Source organism: Nicotiana tabacum, chromosome 21 (genome assembly GCF_000715075.1).
Source record: "Nicotiana tabacum cultivar K326 chromosome 21, ASM71507v2, whole genome shotgun sequence".
In the NCBI taxonomy this organism is placed as follows: Eukaryota; Viridiplantae; Streptophyta; class Magnoliopsida; order Solanales; family Solanaceae; genus Nicotiana; species Nicotiana tabacum.
In genome coordinates, this window is record NC_134100.1 from 96,973,261 (window position 1) to 96,983,496 (window position 10,236).

General features: G+C 39.0%; 1 pseudogene; it reads left to right on the plus strand.

The window, feature by feature from the left end:
• The first annotated feature begins 472 nt into the window (after positions 1-472).
• On the plus strand, positions 473-3,126 carry LOC107804094 (ethylene-responsive transcription factor WIN1-like; annotated as a pseudogene).
• Positions 3,127-10,236: the final 7,110 nt, after the last annotated feature.

The window sequence follows — 10,236 nt, forward strand, 5'->3', positions numbered from 1 at the left end:
AAGATTAATTTTACGATATATAAATGGTAGTTGGAGCAAGTAATTAATGTGAAGTTAAAAATTCATATAGTGGTAAGGAAAACGAGTGTCACACATAAGTGAGGGAAGACATATTCGCCATTTGACGAGACCGCTAGAAAAGAAATTTTTCGTGGACTATAATTTTGAGAAAAAAATAACTTCTGTCATACCAAACATGCTGAACTAGGCATATATTGAGAACACTAGGTAATAGTGATTGTGATTATTTGTGGTGGAGCGGGTAGTACTCATTTCATTCTTAATCAGAGATCTCGGGTTCGAGTCTTAAGTATAAAGAGTCGTCTTTGTTATGGAATATTTTACCCCAATGTGGAATTTTAAGGCCTAAATCTAGATTTAATCATGCTCCAATACAAATACCAGACGCCGATAGAAAACCACAAAAATACGTGTATGGTTTAAATCAGTTGGCTATATATTTATTTGCAACAAACTCATCATATTCATTACTAACTTTCTCTTGATTTTACATCGTTCTTCTTCACTTCTCTGAGCACTTGTCAGCAAAATTCTTCAAATCAATAAATAAGAACAAAATGGTACATTCAAAGAAGTTCAGAGGTGTCAGGCAACGCCAATGGGGTTCTTGGGTTTCTGAAATTCGACACCCCTTGTTGTAAGCTCTTCCTATATATATTTACTACATTCTTCTTATATAACATCTCTCTCTTTTTCAATTTCTTCTTCTTATCTAACCTAATTTATCAATTTGCAATGTTGGTTTTGGGAATGGGATGGGAGATTAGTCATTCATGTTTAAAAAAACAGTCTGGTGTACAAAGTATTCTGTATTTACGCAAGGTTCGGGAAGGCAGCAATATAATGTAGGCAGTCTGCCATGTACAAATATCAATGGCTGATTTTACGGCTCTAACTCGTGACATCCAGGTCATACGAAGACAATTTTACTGTTGATCCAAGGCTCCCTTCAGATTAGTCATTCATGTATTGGCTAAAAATAAGTAGCTACACTATGATATATAGAAAACTATGTTATCAGTTTAAAGAAGTGATCACGTCAATCCAACATTCGAGCTATCAATTATAACTTGTCTTTATTTAGCAAGATACGTCTAGTTCTCCATCCGCTCAATAGGATTGGAGTAGTCTCCGATTTCAAAGAAAAAGCTAAGGCGATGTATGTGTCCAAAGACGAACATGGAGTGTTAAATATGGGTTGAGTCGAACCTACTATTTTCGGTTTATATCAGATATATGTGGTTAGAACATCGTGAAATGTATATGAATATGGACTTGAGTTATAAACATTATTATCCAATTTTATTTTTACAGTATCAGTGCAATTTGGTTATAGCAGCCAAATTATTAATGTAGTTATTACTCTTTTTTTCATGTCACTGCTTATTAGACATTTTATGGAAGTTACTTGTTATTATAGTTCAACTTAAACTGATCGTGTCAGCGTACAAACTTAAACTCTTTAAATACTAAGTTTTGAACCCATATTTCAAATTCAAAGAATTCAAAACGTGAATACATAAAATTTAAATCTTGAATTTGTGTCACAGGAAAAGAAGGGTATGGCTTGGCACATTTGATACAGCAGAAGAAGCAGCAAGAGCATATGATCAAGCAGCAATATTAATGAGTGGCCGCAATGCAAAAACCAACTTTCCAATCACTCAAGATTCAGATAATAAAGAATCAAAGGCTATTTTCATCAATTCCCTCTCCAAAAGCCTTATCTGAAATACTCCATGCCAAGCTTCGCAAATGTAGTAAGGTGTCATTCTTCATCCCTTATTTTTCATAAGAAAAATTCATTATACTTCCTCAATTTCATTTTATGTGACACTATTAAATACATAGGAATTTTCAGCGAAATTTTTGCAGGAGGTCTGTTAGAAATATGGGATTTTTTATAGAATGTCCGTCAGAAAAGCTTCTGACGAGCTGTTGAAGCTTTTCCGACGGATCACCCTCAAATATTTCTGTCGAAATTCAGTTGTTTGTAGTAGTGTGGCGACATTCTTCGTTTCAGATTATTCCAAAAAGACTGATATATTTCTATACTTAAGAGTAATTTAACTTTAACCTTCTAATTTTATAGTCACATAAATAATATGACATGTTTAAGACCACATGTATGTTTCAAAAGTCTATTTCTTTCTTAAATTTCGTGTATGATTAAACACCTTCATATAAAACGAACCAGAGGAATCGTATTATATGGATTATTGCATAATATTATATATTGGGATATTGAAGTCGACAGTTTATCGATCGGAAACATCATCTCTGCCTGCATAAGGTAGGGATAAGGCTGCGTACACGCTATTCTCCCGGAGCCTACTTGTTAAACTATACTGTTGTTGTTTATGTATCGGGATATTTCTAGTGAAATTAATACATTTCAAGTCTTGTTTTCATGATATAGGTGCCATCACCATCTCTTACTTGTTTGAGGTTGGATATTGAGAATTCACACATGGGAGAGTGGCAAAAACGTGCTGGCCCTTCTTCTGATTCGAAATGGGTGATGACAGTTGAACTTCAGAAAAAGAATAATGTCAATGCTGCTATTGAAGGAGAATTAAATTCTTCCTCTACTTCTTGTTCCGAGAATTTTGGAGAAATAGTTGAAGGTATAAGTATAAGAAGTGAAATGGATGAAGAAGAAAGAGTTGCATTGCTAATGATAGAACAATTGCTTCACATAAATAGTCCTTGCCCTTCATTTGGTATTTAATAAGGGGATGAGTTTGATCATTTTACATTATCTTAGGTTTATTTATCATATAATATGCAAAAGGAGCCTTGGACAACAACAATTAAGTTGTCTCCACCTGACCTATAGGTCACGAATTCGATCGAGCCGTGAAATCAGCCGTGAACCTAGAATATTTTGTGCATCGCGCTACCTTTTTATGCGATGTTATATATTATATTAGTTTCTAAGGGTTTGGGCAAGAAGTGCCTGTGTAAGTAGTAATAATAATTAAAGAAAAAGAAACAAGTCGAGAAAGTTGTATGTCCTAGTGTAGACTAATTAAATCAACATTGTCATCTTCTGAATGAAAAAGTTGATAAATAAAATTTACTGAATTGATTGTATTTTCTAAAGCAAATCCACCCTTTATCTGTATCCTCTTTTTTTCTTCGTCAAATTTGTTTTTGAGAAGCTGCAAGTAATATTTGTGTGTATCTATCTATATCTATCTATACTATATTAAAAGCACGAATATCTTTAGCGAAATGTCATTCGTTTTTTTTATCCTTAAAATGTTATTTTCGCACAAGACAAAATAGTCATTTGAATTACTTATCTAATATATAGGAATATGCATTTAGTTATTTTTCAAATATTTATGATTTCAAAATCAATTAGGTTTTGTGTATTATATCCTTCCTTATTTGAACTACTAATATAACTTATTTAATTTGTATTATTTCTTGTCGGAGTCTTTAAAGAACACGGAATGTAGTGAGAAGTATTGCTTCTTCTCAAGTTTTTGTTTATTCCCTCTATTTATTTTGTTACTAATTTAATCATTTCAGAATAAATTATATTAGGAATAAATTTTGTTAGTTAAAAAATAACTCAATAATGAACAACAAATATATGAATTTTACTACATACTAAATATCAATATTGTTATTCGTCCTAAACATTTGACTTTGTCTCCTTTTCCTAATATAAACATGCAAAAACAATGATAATTATACTTGAGTCACAAAAGCACATCTATAAAAGAAAGTTTCTTGTATGTATATTTACCTATGTCTACTTTCTTCTTTAATAAAAGAATAATGTTAAAAATATTCTAAGAGCTCTTAGTATTTAATTTTTACTATTAATTTATAAGGTAAAATCTTAACTAGCTTTTATATTGTCACGACCCGAAATTCCCACCTTCGGACCGTGATGGCGTCTAACATTTCACTTGCTAGGCAAGCCAACGTTAGAATAATATTAACCATTTTTTTATAAATTTAAATTTATTAATAACAAGGAAACAAATGCGGAAGCAAAGTTTGAAATATAGTGAAATAATCCGTCAAAACAACAGCATCTAAATACCATCACAGAATTGGTGTCACAAGTGCACGAACTTCTAAAATAAATACAAATAGAGGTCTGAATAAAATAAAGCTGTCTGGAAACAAACACACAGCTAAAGTAAAGTAGACGGGGACTTCAGAACTAAGAACGCCGTACAGTTATATCTCAAATCTCCTCTGAATAGCTGAAATCTGAGCAAGTCTACGGTAAGCCGCTGGGACCAACTCCAAAATCTGCACAAGAAGTGCAGAGTGTAGTATCAGTACAACCGATCCCATGTACTTGTAATGACCCAACCGGTCATTTTTAACTTTTAGAACCCCGTTCCCTAAAATAAAACTTCTCGTAGGTGCTTGTAATGATTTATGGCTTGCGGGGATGGTTGGTTCGGGATTTGGAAGTGTTTGAGGTGAAACCGAAACACTTGGTTCCTTAAGTTGGCCTTAAAGTGCTAAGTTTGACTTCGGTCAACTTTTTGTGAAAACGACCCCGGAATAGAATTTTGATGATTCCAACAGCTCCGTATGGTGATTTTGGACTTAGGAGCGTATTCGAAATTTTATTTGGAAGTCCGTAGTTAAATTAGGCATGAAATAGCTAAAAACAAGAACATAAGTTTGGAAGTTTGACCGATGAGTTGACTTTTTGATACCGGAGTCGGAATCCAGTTCCGAAAATTTTCATAGCTCCGTTATGTAATTTATGACTTGTGTGTAAAATTTGAGGTCAATCGGAGTTGATTTGATAGGTTCCGACATTGAATGTAGAAGTTGAAAACTCTTAGTTTCATTAAGCTTGAATTGGGGTATGATTCATGGTATTAGCGTTGTTTGATGTGATTTAGAGGTTCGACTAAGTTCGTATGATGTTTTAGGACTTGTTGGTATATTTGGTTGAGGTCTCGAGGGCCTCGGGTGAGTTTCGGATGGTTAACGGATCAAAAATTTGAGTTAAAAAGCTGCTGCAATTTTTCCTCTTCTGTTGGACATTCTAGGCTGTGATCGAGCCCAGATATCGAGCCAGATATCTAGCCCAGGTATCGAGCCCATGGTTGACGAGGTACAGGCTCGAGCTAGTGTATCGAAGCCACGATCGAAGGTCCAACTCGAGGGCCAGGATCGAAGGTCCAGCTCGAGGGCTAGGATCGAGACCCAAGATCGAGGGTCACAATCGAAGGCTCAAGCTCGATGCCATGATTAAGGCTATGATCGAAGGCCCAACCTCGATACCCTGATCGTGGCCATGACCGAGGTCCAGGCTCGAGCCTGTGATCGAAGTCGCGATCGAAGGCAAGGCTCGAGGGCATGATCGAAGGTATGGCTCGAGGGCTAGGATCGAGACCCAAGCTCGATGCCCTGATCGAAGGCACAACCTCGATGCCCTGATCGAAGGCACATGTTCGATACCGCGATCGAGGCCCAGTTCGAGGACCAGTTCCGAAGACTGCTGGGCAATTTTATAAAAAGAGGGCATTCGTCCCATTTGTCATTTTTGACGAACTTGAGCTTGAGCAGAGATGACTTTTGGCAGATTTTTAAGGGAAAAACATTGGGGTAAGTGATTCTAACTCGGATTTGGTCTTCATATACAAGTGTATCATTATTTTTCACAATTTAATTAGTGTTTTGAGATTTGAGATTTGGAAAAGTTTAGAAATCTCATAGAAACGAAATTTTGAGATTTCGGAGTCGGATTTGAGTGAAACTGGTATGGTTGGACTCGTAATTGAATGGGTTGTCGGATTTCATAACTTTTGCCGGATTTCGAGATGTGGGCCCCGCGGGCAAAGTTTTAATTAATTTCGGGATTTTTATTTAAAATGTAGTATTTCCTTATAGAATTTATTTCCTATAATTTTTAGTGATTTTATCGAATTATTTTGGTTAGATTCGAGCCAGACAGAGTTGGATAATCGTGAAAAAGGCCTTATAGTGGATTAAATTGGAGCAAGACGAGGTAAGTCTCTTGTCTAATCTTGTGACGAGGAAATTACCTCATAGGTGATTAAAATTAAATAATTGTTGCTAATTGTGGGGGCTACGTACGCACGAGGTGACGAGAGTCCATGCGTAGCTACTATTAATGCTAAAGTCCGGGTAGTTTAGGACTCAAAGCATGCCTTACTTGTGTAAATTGTATTCTTTGATTTATTTATATTAATTGATATTTATATGAATATATTGTGAATTGTTAGATAAAGATATTAAAGGATGGAAATCTCATAAGCTTGATTGTCTGTTTAAATCAATTAAATTATTAAAAGAAATTGTTCTCCTCCCAAATTCATCTAATAATGAATGTACTCTCCTTCGGGAGGCACATAAAAAAATGTCCTCCTTTCTTGTGGAGCGGTCGAACGCCTCGGCAGGATAGATGCATCTATGGATCGCGCCGCACGTCCCTCGGCAGTGTACACGATACTCTGGATCGGGTCGTACGTCCTCGGCAGAAACCGTGCTTAATAATAATAATTACACGATACTTTAATAATTTATTTCAGGTTGTGAAGCTAATTAATAAATTGAAAAATCCTTGAAATTTAATGAATTATTATTCTTGCTTGTTTGGGAATTAATTGTTACTCCTGTAAATGAGATTTAATTGATAAATTAGAATTTATTTGAATTGAAGGAATTTAATTAATATATTAAGAATTGTTACATTTGAAGGAATTTGATTATTTCCGCTGATTAAATAATTTATTGTAAATTCTGTAAATCATGCTGATTTAAATATCCTAGTTTTATTTCAATTATTAATGACCTATAGTTAGTGTCAAAGTCGGCCATCTCGTCTCTACCACTTCGAGATTAGGCTTGATACTTACTGGGTACACGTTGTTTACGTACTCATACTACACTTGCTGCACTTTTTGTGCAGGATCTGAGACAGGTACTGGTGGAGGACCTATCATCACATACCCACGTCATCCCGAGGCATAGTGGTGAGCTGCCTTTCTGCGCCGTTCTGCAGCTACCAGTGTCTCTTCTGATATTTATATTCTGTCTATTTCATTTCAGACAGTATTTGGAGTTTTGTATAATCTACTATATGCTCATGCACTTGTGACACCGGGTCTTGGCACACACATTGGTAGAAATTGGTATTTTATTATCTTCTTGGAATAAAAGTTTAACCAATGTATGTTTGACTTATTAGTTGGCTTGTCTAGCTGTAGTGTTGGGCGCCATCACGACCTATAGGTAAAATTGGGTCGTGACAACATGGTATCAGAGTACTAGGTTCGCGTAGGTCTCACAAGTTATGAGCAGACCTAATAGAGTCTTGCGGATCGGTACGCAGACGTCTGTACTTATCTTCGAGAGGCTATATGGTGTTAGAAAACTACCTTTCTTCATATTCCATCGTGCAATTGATGTAGTACTAAATATCCTTCTCTTATTCTCTCACAGATGGTGAGAACACGCTCTAATGAGATTCCAGACCAGGGAAGAGCTACTCACCCAGTTACTAGAGGCCGAGGGAGGGCTCCAGCCCATGGTAGAGGGCGAGGACGTCCCAGGACTATTCCGGTTATGCCGCTAGTGGATCCAACAGAGAATCCCATTATTGAGGAGCAGGGTGAGGTGCCTGTGGCAGAGCCAGCTCCGGTGGACTTCACATCTGCACCGGGATTTCAGGATGTCATGGGTCGTATGCTGCGATTCATGGACAATATGACTCAGGCCGGTTTATTTCCGGCAGACCCAGCCACATCTCAGGCGGGCGGGGGAGCACAGACCCCTACCGCGCAGGCTCATGGACAGGCAGCTGTTGTATATCATACCCAGGGTGCAGTACCCGTGGGTGGAGTCCAGCCAGTGGCAGCAGCTACACCTGAGCCCAGGCCAGCTGTAGCCGCCGATCCTCAAAAACTATTGGACAGATGGACTAGACTACATCCTCCTGTCTTCGGGGGTGAGCGACATGAGGATCCACAGGATTTCATTGATCGTTGCAAGGATAGACTGTACAACATAAGGATATTGGAATCCCACGGGGTTGATTTCGCTACTTTTCAGCTAGAGGGTAGAGCCCGTAGATGGTGGCAGTCTTATGCTCTTGGCAGACCAACATATTCTCCTCCCATGACTTGGGACAGGTTCACCCGTATCTTCTTGGACATGTATATTCCACCCTCCTAGAGGGAAGAGTTGCGGTTTCAGTTTGAGCAGCTCCAGCAGGGTCAGATGTCAGTGACTGATTATGAGGCGAGGTTTTCTGAATTATCTCGCCATGCACTAATGATACTCCCTACTGAGGCGGAGAGAGTGCAAAGGTTTGTAGCCGGTTTACATACTGGTATTCAGGCCACTATGGCTCGAGAGGTTGAGATGGGTACTTCTTATGAGCGAGTTGTGGAGATAGCCCGGAGGATTGAGGGTATACGTCAGCGGAGCCGAGAGTAGATTTTGAGAGATAAACGGTTCAGGTACTCTGGAGAGTTCAGAGGTGCTCTGTTCGGGGGCAGAGGTCAGTTCGTGAGCGGACAGTCCAGCAAACCCCCATATCCAGCACCACCACTTCCTCGAGGTGCTCCAGTGCGACCTTATCTCAGTGCTATCCCAGAGAGTTCTTACCGCCCACCAGCTATTCAGGGTCCTCCCAGTGGGTATTCAGGTCCCCAGGGCCAGACACTTAGTCAGCAGCCCATCGCACCGAAGAGTTGTTACGAGTGCGGGGATCCCAGTCACACGCGAAGGTTTTGCCCCAGGCTTCGAGGTAGACTAGTACAGCAGGGTCATCAGCCTATGCTTACCAGACCAGTTGCTCCATCAGTAGTCCGACCACCCAGAGGTAGAGGACAGGTGGGTAGGGGCCGTCCTAGAGGTGGAGGTCAGCCAGGCGGAGGCCAGACAGTTGGCGCTCCAGCTCGGTTCTATGCTTTTCCGGCTAGACCAGATGCAGAGGCTTCAGATGCTGTGATTACAGGTATTATTTCTGTTTGTGGCAAAGATGCCTCAGTATTATTTGATCCAGGATCTACGTATTCATATGTGTCATCTTTATTTGCTCCATTCCTGGGTGTTTCTCGTGAGTCCTTGAGTACTCCTGTATATGAGTCCACTCCTGTGGGCGATTCTGTTGTCGTGAACCAGATCTACGGTCCTGTATTATTACATTCTGTGGTTATAAAACTAGAGCAGATCTCCTATTGCTTGAGATGACCGATTTTGAAATTATTCTGGGTATGGACTGGTTATCTCCATATCATGCTATTCTAGATTGTCATGCCAAGACTGTTACCTTGGCTATTCCATCATTGCCTAAGCTAGAGTGGAAGGGTTCACCTGTTAGTTCATTTAATCGAGTTATTTCTTTTATAAAGGCTCAACACATGGCTGAGAAGGGTTGTTTGGATTATCTAGCCTATGTTCGGGATACTACTGCAGAGACTCCTACTATTGATTCAGTGCCTGTAGTTCGGGAGTTCCCCGATGTATTTCCGTAAGATCTTCCAGGTATGCCACCTGATCGTGATATTGATTTCTGTATTGACTTGGCTTCAGATACCCAGCCTATATCTATCCCACCGTATCGCATGGCTCCGAAAAAATTGAAAGAACAGCTTGAAGAGTTACTAGCCAAAGGGTTTGTCAGACCGATTGTATCGCCTTGGGGTGCACCGGTATTATTTGTGAATAAAAAGGATGGAACAATGCGGATGTGTATTGATTATCGCCAATTGAACAAAGACACTATTAAGAACAAGTACCCGTTGCTGCGTACTGATGATCTATTTGACCAGTTGCAGGGTGCTAGGGTATTCTCTAAGATTGACTTGAGGTCGGGGTACCATCAGTTGAAGATTCGGGATTCGGATGTTCCGAAGACTGCTTTCCGTACTAGATATGGTCATTATGAGTTTCTGGTAATGTCTTTTGGTTTAACTAATGCACTGGCAGCATTTATGGATCTGATGAACAGGGTATTCAAGCCATATATTGACTCATTTGTCATTGTCTTCATTGATGACATTTTGATCTACTCACGTAGTAAGGAGGAGCATGAGCAGCATATGAGAGTAGTGCTTCAGACACGGGAACAAAAGCTATATGCTAAGTTCTCTAAATGTGAGTTTTGGCTAGAGTCTGTAGCATTTTTGGGACATATCGTATCGGGCAAAGGTATTAAAGTTGATCCCAAAAAGATTGAGGCAGTTCAGAATT